A 12439-nucleotide genomic window follows, 5' to 3' on the forward strand; every position below is an offset into this window, starting at 1 on the left:
AACTCAGCAATAAAAAATGGAACTACGGAGTGAAAGATGGCTCTGTTTTGGATTTTCTTCCAACACTCTAAAGAAAGGCTCAGTTCAAAGTCTCAAGTTCAAGAACTTAACCCGTCACTAATAATACTTCCTAACTTCTTTCACAACGAAGAGAGAGAAGATCTCAGCTTTAAGACTTAGGCAGGCATCAGGGTGGGGCTAGATGTAAAAACACTGTTTAGTTGGCACTTTATCTATTTCTGTACTATCTATCTATCTATCATCTATCTTTCATCACCATCATCTATTTTTTACCATTAGCTCCTTCTTTTAGTAAGTGATATACTGCTTTTCCATGTAGGCTAGTGATTAATGAAATGTCCTCCTTAATAAAAGTGTTTTTGATAAGTAAATAATATCACAAGGGGTATGCAGATATGGCAAAAATATGAATTTCACCTAAGTGAAATTAGAGAAATGCTGCTTTCTGATGATAATAGGTAACACTTTGTTTTTTTGGTGTTAGCCAGGACATATTCTAAACCCTTTATATATGTACCAACTCATTTAACTTTCTTTGCTACCCCTTGAGATAGAACTTATTATTATTCATGTTTCTAATAGGAAAAACTGAAACACAGAGAGTTTAAGTCATTTACCCAGAATTCACATCTAGAAAGTTGCAGGGTCAAGATCTGAATTGGAGGTTTTGGACTGTAGGACACACGTTCATAACTACTGTGCTATCTTGCAATCTGGAGGCCTAGCTCTGCTCGTGAATGGAAATGACCTGTGATCACTGGTGTGAATGGTCACTCCAATGACCAATGGCTATGAATTTGAGTTGGAGAACCACCAGTCAAGCATTTCTATTTGTAAATGGAGGGTATGGGGATGAAATTCAAACTCAATCACTAAGCAGAAATGTGCTAAGTGGAAAATACAAGATGATAGTTTTTTTTTTTAAGATTTTTTTTTGACGTGGATCATTTTAAAAATCTTTATTGAACTTGTTACAATATTGCTTCTGTTTTATGTTTTGGTTTTTTGGCCATGAGGCATGTGGGGTCTTAGCTCCCCGACCAGGGATCAAACCCTCACCCCCTGAACTGGAAGGCAAAGTCTTAACCACTGGACCACCAGGGAAGTCCCAAGATGATATACTTAAATATTGAGTTCTCTTAGATCACGGGGAGGGCTGAACAAAGAATTGAGCAAACCGAAGAGAATGGCTCAGTGGAGCCTCAAGCAACAGAGATGACTGGTGTCTTTATCAACCAAAGCAGCATTGTTGAAAGAAGGTTTATAATGCCTTCACCGTTAAGGCATGATGGAAATCCTGCTTTTCGAAAGGAAAAGTTGAGAAATAAGAACTAAAAACAGGGATAATTGAAGATTCCTCACAAAAGGGATTAGAGGATCGAGGGGCAAAAATCAAAAAGACTTAAACTGAAAAGACTCTCCGAACCTCTTGATGGACTGAATTTTTTACTGAGTTGGTGAGTTTCCAGACCCCTCTCAATTAAACATCTTCTAAATGGGAATTAGTATGAAGAACCAAGGGGATCCTGAAAGCACAGGAAAAGAAAAGTGACAGAAGAACTAAAAATTATGACTCAGTTGTATAATTTTTGCTCAGCAAAAATTCATTCTCTAGGTTTTCACTTGACTTTAGTAAAGTACCCTTATCTTTTTTTTTTTTTTAACTTTTTTTTGTAACTTTCCAAAGCAGTTGGTGTAGATGATTTCACTTGATCTTTACAATAATGCTGTGAAAGAAGGGCTGGGAAAGCATTTTATTACTATTTTTAAGATAATAGAATTGAGGCACTAGACATCAGGATTCTACCTAACAGAGTCTCAGTAATAAATGACATTCAGTGAAAGCCTACCTCAGTGCTGGACACAGTGCAAAGTGCTTTACCACGTGTTGTTGTTTTTGTCATGAATCCTTCTAAGAATCTTTGAGGTCAGTAACCACCTTTTTGCCCAGTCTCTGGAGGCTGGAGAGATTCAGCGATTTGTGGCACACTAAGTATGCAAGATGCAGCTGAGCTCGTGAAAGCCCACTGTGTGCATCTCTTCCCACAGTGGGAGAACTTAACACCACAGATATCGGTAAACACTACAAATCAGGGCTTGGTTTTCCTTGGAGAGCCAGTGTGTAAACACTCACCAGCATACCACTGGGCGCGTAGCTGGTAAGTGGAGAAGCAGGATCCAGCACCAGGCAGCCTGGTTCCAGACTCCTTCCCCTCACACTTCTCAGTGGTACCCATTCACTCTGAACGATATCCATGGCTGGGCAGCCCCCTGTTTCCTCCAAGGTGCAGGAGACTGAAATCTACCTTGGAATTCTCATGTATGAACTTACATGGAAAAATTATAAAAATGCACAGAGATGAAAAATACTCATACCATCAGCATTAAAGAGCATGAGTTTTGGCGAAATGGTTGCAGGTTTCAAGTCCTTGCTCTTGTTTTTAGTGGTGAATCTTGCATTATTGAAACTATGCCCCTACCTAATTAAAATATTGACTCTAAATGGACCCATGATGAGAATGTATCATGAACCAAAGGTGTCCCTGATTCCACGTCCACAAGGGGACAGTTAAGAAGGATGTAGTGACAGAGGTATGTGACTTTGATTCCAGCTCTGCCACCTACCAGCTGTGTGACCTCGGCCAAGTTACTTCAACTCTCTGAGACTCAGTCTGAATCTGAAAGTGATGACAAAGTGCTGTTGGAGAGATTAAATGAACGAATGCAGGGGAAGCCGACATAATGTAAATCCTCAGTAAGTTGTCAGATACTATTCTGGGTCATGTAGGTACTATGAGTACACATACAGTGTGGGAAAGCAAATGATAGTCCGAAAGTGGCTTTTACTGGCCAGGGGATGGAATTCAGATGGACTTCAGAAAGGGTTCATGAGAGGCTAGAGAAGCTGTTACAATTGCCTTGCAACTGGATTCAGAATCATCCCCAATTAATGGTCGAAACCCCCCTCACTGCCAGTGTGGAGGTTTAAGGCACAGACCACTGCAGACAAAATCCTCCTGCATCACCTACAAGTGCAGACTAGCAGCCCACGGTGCTTCAGTTTTCTCATCCCTAACCTGTGAACCATAATCGTGCTTGCCTCAAGACTAATGCGCCCAAACCCTCAGTACTAGTATTTATGATTACGCTATTAACTTTATCACATATGAGACCTTTTCCACTTAGAGGCCAGGCATTCCGTGTGCAGTGGCCAAGACATCCTTTCCTATGGGCAATTTGGATGCACCCAGACAAAATTCTGAATCTTTTTGTTTTCTTAAAAAATGCTATATTGACCATATATCTGTGACATATATTTATCTCCTAAAAAATTAATAACATAGTCTGGGCCACAGTGTCAACACCTCCATAACTTGGTTGGAAGGAAGGGCATTCCTCAAAGCAGAAATCAGAAACGTGCCTGCCCAGCCTTTCTTGCAGTTAATATGCAGGTGCAGGGCTCAGGGTCCGCCCATCAGACACAATGATGCAAGGCTCTGAGGCGGAAGGTACATCATGAGGAAGCAGGTGCAGGGCAGCCTCTAGGCTGACAAGGTAAAAGCCACCTGCACTTCAGAGGCAAAAGCTGTCTCAGAGCTTCTAAGGGGAAAGCAAGTGTTCTGCACAGGAGGTGTGAGATGGGGGTCTGTTTATGTTGCTGGTGCAGGGGTGTCTCCACGCCACAGTCCTGGCTTTAATCTGGGCGTGGGTCCTGGATGTGTGGCTTTCAAATCTGATTCTCTAGACTTCTGGGTGATTCCATGAGCCATATGATAATATTTAATCAATTTCTTTTCTGTTAGCTGGTGTAGATTCTGTGATGCACACCTGAGAATCCTGATCGAACCTTCAATTTTCTGACTGGTGTGTTGAGGGTCGCCAGCTTTCCCCACCATGAATTGGTGACCTTTCCTTCAATTTTCTAGTTCTTAGGGAGACATGGCCATGTAGTTTCCCTCCATCTCCCCAGCCTCCCTCCTCCAAGCATCAACCACATAGGGCAAACTTTCTCTGTAGAGGACCAGACAGTCAACACTTTAGGTTTTGTGGGCCATACAGTCTCTGTCACAACCACTCAACTCTGCCATTAGAACAGGGAAGAAGCCACAGACCGTATCTAAACAAATGGCATGGCTGTGTTCCAATAAATCTTATTTACACAAACAATCAGTGAGCCAAGTGACAAAAGGTAGCCCTTTGGAGATTACAATGAGCAAAATAGGACCTTCTGAGAGTGCACATCGATTCCAGCTCTAGCCTTGGCTTCGACACGGTGCCTGGGTCATCTTGAACACACACATTCCCTCTCTGTACCTGTCTTTCTGCATATACCAATGATAAACCGACCATACCTGTGTTTCCTCTCTCCTAGGTGGCTGGAGAGACCAAACGAAGTAACAGATCTCCGAGTGCTTTATTAAAAGCACTTTAAAGTTATGGAGTATATTATCATTATGATATTTTTATTCCCCATGAGACAGTGGACTCCATGAGAAGAAGATCGGCGTCTTTTAACTCTTAACTTCTGCTTTCTAGCATACTACATTTCACAAGTCTACCTTTTATAAACGCTTGTTAAATAAACAAACAGCTTAGCTCTTGGTTTAGAGGACTTTTTAATGTAGCCATAGATGTAAGTTAATGTCTGAATAATCACAAATCACCAAAATGAGCAGGTAAGTGTAAGGAGTATAGATCTGTAAAATCGTGGTCACAAACTTGAATGCTTATAGAGACTAAATAAAAAATATAAATCAATGCAAAAAAATAAATGAATTGGTGTGAGGCAGTAGGAAGTAGTGGGGATTAAAGTAAGCTGAAGGGAGCATAACCTGTCTGAAGGGAATATTGTTCCTTTGCTCCAACTGATTTCATGTGGGAATGTGGGATCACCACTGACAACTTTTCAAAAGAAGCTGAAAATCCGGATTTTTAAGTAAATGTCTCTCATTTTTAAGCATTGGCAATGAATCCTCAAGTTTAAAAAAGCTGCACCTTTCTCTCAGTCCATTTGGTAACTCCTGTGTAATTTTAGAATATATAAAGGAAAGTTATAATTGAAAAATAGCAATGTAGAAAATTCTTAGATTTCATTGTTTTTTGATTCCCTGGTTGTAATTAACGGTCTTCATTACCCATTGCAAAATTTTCAGTTGTTTCAGTTTTCAGTGATTCTTTGATCATGGTATTATTCCTCTGATGACTTAACTAGTTGCCATGATTGTTATAAACTGACCTGTTCCAACTCCCCAGATATCCACAGGCTTCCTCCTTCAATTTATTCAGCTCTCAGCTCAGTTGTCCCTTATTAGACAAGCCCTTCCTAAACAACCTGTCTAAAATAGCACCCATTGGTCCCCCTTTCCTTTTCTTAGTACTTATCAGCCTCTGACATATCATATTTTTATTTGTTTATGATCTGTCTTCATACACTAGAATGTCAGTTTCTTGAAAGTAGAGATGTTGTCTTGTTCAACACAATTCCAGAAGATGCTACAGCGTGTGACAACAGAAGCACCTAATAAATATATCCAATAAATGGATTAGTGACCCTGTTGATCACTGTTGATGAGCTACCAAGACTACTCATTCTCCAAGACATTGGAAAAAAAAACACGAATGTGAGAAAAACAGGTTCCTATTAACAGAAATTTTAACACCAATCTAAAACTTATTGACCAGTAACTTGCTTTGACATTGGGAAAAGTCTACAAATCTGTCGAAAGCCAGCCTTTTACACCATGTTTAAGACCCAACAGTTTCCAATAGCCAGTCTCCTGGTAATGGCTGAGGGGAATTTTACGATGACCAAAAATAAGCTTGAAGTTAAAAGATTGCAAGCTGCTCTAACAAATGATGGGAGAAGATTTGAAAGATCTTTTCATAGAATATAAAGATTTTCCATTTTGAAACACTCGGAGGAAAAAAAAACCTGGAAGTCATTAAAAGTTTTAAAGGTTTAAGCTGAGTAATTCAGGTAAAATAAGAAAAGTATTGACTTTTAAAAACTGACTTCCGGGCTTCCCTGGTGGCGCAGTGGTTGAGAGTCCGCCTGCCGATGCAGGGGACGCGGGTTCGTGCCCCGGTCCGGGAAGATCCCGCATGCCGCGGAGCGGCTGGGCCCGTGAGCCATGGCCGCTGAGCCTGCGCGTCCGGAGCCTGTGCTCCGCAACGGGAGAGGCCACAACAGTGAGAGGCCCGCGTACCGCAAAAAAAAAAAAAAAAAAGACTTCTACTTTCAACTCCTATGAATTGTCTTTGTTGTCAAAGTGACATTAACACATAGAGATAATTTTAGAAGGGAAAGAAATCCAAAATACCACCACGCTGGCATAGTAACTCTAGTATTTCCCAAGCTTCTTGCCAATCTCAGTCTCAAATCAAGTTTACTAACCTTTTAGACAATCAACTAACATCATCTCTTCTGGGGATATTTAACAGATAAGTAACAGCTGCTCACTCTGTGAGAGGCATGGGCTCAGTTTCATTCTTCTGAATCCATGACAGCTCTTAGGGTACACACTCTACGTATATTGCTCTTGTATTGCTATCACCCTTTAATCTCCAACATCTGAACTATTATTCTTGGAAAGAAAGTCAACACACATGCAATGCCCACCCATTGTGGTCCAGACCCTGAGTTGTGTTTGGTATACACGGTGTCTGTATTGGGGGAGCTCAGGGTCAAGTGAGGAAGACCAGGAAGAATTTAGACAATTCAAGAACAGACAGTTAAAATGGACAACTGGAAAACTGCCACATAATTTCTCTCTCTCTCTCTCTCTATATATATATATATATAAGCTCTTATTACTATTACGTCTAGTTTGGTCTCTTTGACAAAGTTCACTATATTGAGTATGCTGAATAAATGCCTATTAATGACATAAAGAAGTAATTTGTTCTTACTACCGACAAGGCTAAGCACCCCTCTCGTGAGAGCCTGTGGCCCCCATCATGGCACTCATGCCCGGGTGCTGAAACTGTGCATTTGTTTCTTCTCCTTGCCCCCTCTGTCATGCTCCCCTCAAGGGAAGGACGGTGTATCGTCGTATTGGCATCCTCAGTGTCTAGCCCAGGGTCTGGCACCTGGCCATCAATTCAGAAGTGTTACATATCTGAATGAACTTGTGGAAAACAAGATGTCCTCGGGGCTCAAGCCTGAGAAAAGCTGGCTATTTCTACCCTAAGACACAGACGATAAAAAGGGAACAACTCCATTCAAAAAACAAGTGGGTTTTCTTCCTGTCCTGAGTAGGGAAAATGCCCTGAGAGGTCATCTGCAACGGAGGATGGTAGGAATCTTGAGAACTCTTTCCCTTATCCTGAATTCTGTCTTTTTTCTTCTTTCACACTTGCTTCCCTGCACTTCCAGTCCTGACGTCTCCAACTGTAAAGTTTCGTCCTTGCCTCACAAAGCCGCACGACAGAATTTTCTTTTAATTAGCGCATTCGTAACAGCAACAATAATTCTAATCATTAATAAGCCACTTACTCCACTTAGGGACAAACCAAATGGCAAGAAGTCAATGTTAATTTTAAAACACATGTAAACATGTAAACAAGAATCCAGGAAGGCCAAACACAGTAACCTTCTGGCATTATTAATGGCAAAGAACGCTCTCCACTAGGCTTGAGAAGTAAACGCTACGATTATCGCGCCCCGTATTCCTCCACTTACACTTTTCACAATGGAAATTTGTGATTTCTTTAAAAATTTCTTTAAAAATATATGTTTTCCCCAAACACCTCAGGCTTCGTGAGGGCAGGGATCCTGTCCGTGTGGCTCGCTGGGTCTATGGCCCCTCTGCATGTAGTAGGCATCTAATACGTCGGTGTTGAATGAATGAATTAATCAAATCTCAAAGGTGTGCTAGCAGATCTCCTGTGAAAGAACGAAGTCCTACTGTTTCAGAACATCACAAAGACCTGGGCACCAGCACCATTTCTTAAATATGAAACTGGCCCAGTGTTTGGGCCATGATGGTTGAAGTGTTTACTCAAGAATTTCTAAATTTTATTTTCATTTCAATAAAAAATTAATCCAGTTGTATCCTGGATCATCAAGATAATGGACTTCTAGCTGAACATTGCTGCATGAAATGAATGTCTACATTCGCATTTATTCTTGTGATTGAGTAGATGCCCAGTAATCAGGAAAAAGGGCATCTTTTGGCTTTTTCATAGAGTATTTCTCACTTTGTGGGCGCTTGCATGTTTTCTCAGTTCCCAAGTTTGGAAAAACGGTTGTAGCTCATCTCCCCCACTCCACACGGTGACACCCATAAGTCTGGGCAACGCCCGGGGCCACCATCTGTCTCCCTCCCCCAGGACTCCGTTGAACGGAGTCAGGATATAGAGCCAGGACCGCATGTCAGCACCGGCCCTTGTGACGGACCCGGGATGTCTCCGATCATTTCCTCTGCTGCCTTTCATATCACTGAACTGAAACGATCGGGCCTGTCAAGAGCGAGGGCCCCAGATGAAAGGCCAGTGCATTAAGACAGAGCATAATTGCCAGCTTCTGAGTTTCTGACATTAATCGTTTTACTGAAAGAAGACAGTGAAGCTCCTCTCTCTCTCCCTCTCTCTGTCTTTCTCTCTGTCTCTCTTTTACTGCCAACTCACAGGAATTATGGGGGGGGGGGGTGTTAAGGGAAAAAAAAAAAATACCCCACCAACAGCAAGGTTTGCTAATTAAAAGTAATATGTTTTCCCACATTTTTTTGGCAATTTGATAACACAAAACACTTACTTGGGGGCCACAGGGGGAAACAAACTGAGACAGATAAAAAATGTTTTGTGTTCATCCAAGCACAACTATGTTAATGCGTATTATCCCATTAATGCACATCAACATCGGGACTCAGCTCACCAATGCAAGCAAGAAGCATACACTTATCATCATTTGATAACATGTTTAATGACAGATTGACGGGAGATTTGCAAATGTGAACTGGCATCAGTGTTGCTAACTTCAGCTTCTGCCGCCGCCTCTGCTATGCCAGCATATTTATGTGCATAATTTGATTTCTCAGCCACACTGTTAGTACATTTTTAATATTAACTATGCACGAACAGACAGCCGAACTTAAGTTGCACTGATGGTTGGAGTTCATTAGATTGAAAAAGATGGGCATGCATGACTAAGATGGAGGCGGCAGTCCAACAGCCAAGAAGCAGCACTTAACAGACACGCTCCATTCTCAACAAGCCCAAGCTATGCATTTCATGTTGTCGGAGGCGGCGAAGCTCTTAGGAACGAAGGAAGAAGTGGAAGGAGAAGAAGCCGAAAGCCCCTGCCCAGGGCATTCAGTCAGGAACTTGACCCAGAGGCCAGGAGCCTGCCAGCCACGTTTGCTTTCCCTTTACCACCGCCTTTCACCCCTAACTCATCACGACTCTGCCCTCAGGTGCCTTTTGCCTCATACGGAGCTGGGGAGCATTAACTCCTGTTCATTCTTTATGAACCCAGATTACGGGGCAGCTGCTTAGGAAAACCTTCTTTAGAAGGGAACAGGGCTCATCGTGTCTGTCTGATGGGAGGCATGGCAAGCTGCAAATGAATTTTGCCCCTGGATGAGTGACTTCACCTTTGCTACGTCTCCATTTCTTCATCCGTAAAAGGGGCGTAAGAATATCACCTCCTCTGCAGAGTGGTAAAGCTTACATAAGCCACAAAGAGAAGTGCTAAGCCCCGTATTTGGCCCATGGCAAGTTCTCAATATATGTTCATTCATATTATTTTATTTCTGCCTTTTTTATTTCGTAATTAAAAAAAATTATAAGTCTGCTTCCCAGGCCCTAGAACCAAGCAGATCAAGGGTTTTTTTTTTTTTTTTTTTTTGCGGTACGCGGGCCTCTCACTGTTGTGGCCTCTCCCAGTGCAGAGCACAGGCTCCGGACGCGCAGGCTCAGCGGCCGTGGCTCACGGGCCCAGCCACTCCGCGGCAGGTGGGATCCTCCTGGACTGGGGCACGAACCCGCGTCCCCTGCATCAGCAGGCGGACTCTCAACCACTGTGCCACCAGGGAAGTCCAGATCAAGGCTTTAAATCTAAGCTCCACTGCCAAGGCTGTACACTGGGGGTCAAGTCATTTCATTTCTGTGCACTTTGGGTAATTCAAAATGGGGTTGATACCAGGGACTCATCTGGTGTGAGGGCGGGAAGGATGAAATGAGATGGCATCTATAAGGGGTTGAAAGAGTGCCTTGGACATAGTAGGCATTCAGTAAGCGTTGGTCCTTGCGCTCTTTGAGGATCGGAACAGTCCATGTGTTCTTGCAGAGATGGTGGAGGCTGGTATATGTGCATTCGAATCTGGCCCTGCTGCTTCCTAACTGTATGATCGTGGGCCACTTCCTCAGCCTCTACGAGGCTCAGCTTTTTCCTCTACAAAATGGGGATCCATAATGGACCCTACTTCCAAGGATTAGGGGAGGATATATGGAGAAAACACTGGTAGTGTGCTCACTCAATGTTAAATGTCATCCTTATTAAAGTCTGGGCCTTCAGGGCTTCGAGGTCCTTGATATTTGTTGACTGAACAAGTGAGTGAGATCATTATGGCTATTAGGTAAGGCCCAGGGTCAGTTCTGGGAAAGATCTGTCCAGGGACCAGGGCAAAAGGCCTACGGGAGTCTGTTACTGATCTAAGCAGTAACCAAAACGGCACACGTTTACACTGACCAGGCTTTTGAAAGTGATCAGAGACACAGGTGGGCAGTCTTCCCACGCAGCCGATGCGAAATAGGCATTGACTGAGCGTTACTGTGTGCCTTGTACTGGGAGCTTCCTTCTCTTTTTCTCATTTAACCGTCACCAAAGGCTTTTAGTGGAGGTATCAGCCCCATTTTTTTCGACGAGGAAACTGAGGTTGACGATAAGCCCCCGGAATAGAGAATGCTCAATCCCTATTTACGGACTGGACCTCAGAAAGGTCTGTAACCTGCTGAGGGGGACACAACTAATGAGTGACAGAGCTGGGATTAGAGCCCAGTTCTGATGCCCAAGACCACGCATCTTCTAGTTGCACATCTCAGGCTGGAGATTAGAAGGAATAAATGCAAACTGGCTAACCGGTCGAGGCGTGCACTGCTCTTCACACACGGAGGAAGCACTCCTGCGTTGAGGAACGTGATTTGCGTCATTTGCCTGCATAAAGATGCGGCTTTGCTGGGGCCTCATCCCTGCGTTCAGATCAGGTAAGAACCTGGCCGCAGTGAAACCCATCTGTAGAGGGTGCGCTGTAGAGATGCCCTCATACCACGTCCTGTGCCCCACTCCTGGTTTCTGCGTCTTTTTCCTGCTAACAGAGGCACATGCAACTCTCTTCCAAGGACGGCCCAGAGCTACTGGAGTTGCTTTGCCAGCATGTGCTGAGCACCTCCAGTGCCTGAGAGCTTATGCCCCCTGGGACGGCCCTTCACCAACGACTGACTGAGGCAGGTGTACCAGAACCCAGCCCTTGTCTCCAGGAGGCTCAAACTCAGAGGCAGAAAAGACACCCTAGAGTTCCCCGTGGGATCAGGCTAAGGCTGGGGCTTTGCCTGAACTCACACCCGTGTCTGGCTTTTCCCCCTTCCCTGTCCTGCTTCTCCACTCCCTCACTGGGTTCATCTGAGAGCCTGTTCTTACGAAATTGCTTGGGATCTGCTCCTGGGACCCCCACCTAAGACATTATCCTACTAGACCAGGGACTGGCAAAATCCGGCCCTCCACCTGTTTTTATAAATAAAGTTTTATTGGGACTCAGCCACACCTACTCATGTATGTGCTGCTTTTGCTTTGGAATGGCAGAATTTAGTAGCTGTGATAAATATTGCATGGACAAAGCCTCCGGTATTTACTATCTGGTCTTGTGACAAAACAAGTTTGCCAACTCCTGTGCTAGATGGTGCTTTGGACGTACCAAGCTTTTTCTCACCTCAGGAGCTTTGCGTGTGCCATGGCTTCTGCCTGCCATTCTTATTCCTTGACTCAAGGGAAGATCGGTTGCTTCTCATTTCTTAGATCTCTGCAAAAAGGTCACTTCCTCAGAAAGGCCTTCCCTGCCCACCCATTTAATTAGCCTTCCCCTCCTCTATCCCACGGCCCTGTATTCTAAGCACTTCAGCACTGACATTCTTGCCTCTGTTTATTGGCTCTAGTTCCCTCCATTGTTACCCAATGGCTCATAAACGCCACGAGGGGCAGAGACCTTCTCCGACTTGCTCACTTCCGGATCCCAGTTCCTGGCCCAGTGCCTGTTCACTGTAGGCACTCAAAACTACCTGCTGATTGAATGATGAGGAAGAATGGAAACTACTCCACTGTGCTGCACCTACTCCAGTTGGGTTTAGAAATCAGGTGCTCCGTTTAGATGGTGCTGGGTAATGTCACCCTCATTTTGAATCCTTGCTCCCAAAGCGACGGGGA

At 43.8% G+C, this 12439-nt stretch overlaps 1 protein-coding gene across 1 annotated transcript in view; it reads right to left on the reverse strand.

The window, feature by feature from the left end:
- Positions 1-12439, reverse strand: part of TSHZ2 (teashirt zinc finger homeobox 2) — a 452955-nt gene that overhangs the window by 153964 nt on the left and 286552 nt on the right. The window lies entirely within an intron of this gene.

The sequence above is a fragment of the Stenella coeruleoalba genome (genome assembly GCF_951394435.1).
Source record: "Stenella coeruleoalba genome assembly, chromosome: 15".
NCBI classification, from domain to species: domain Eukaryota; kingdom Metazoa; phylum Chordata; class Mammalia; order Artiodactyla; family Delphinidae; genus Stenella; species Stenella coeruleoalba.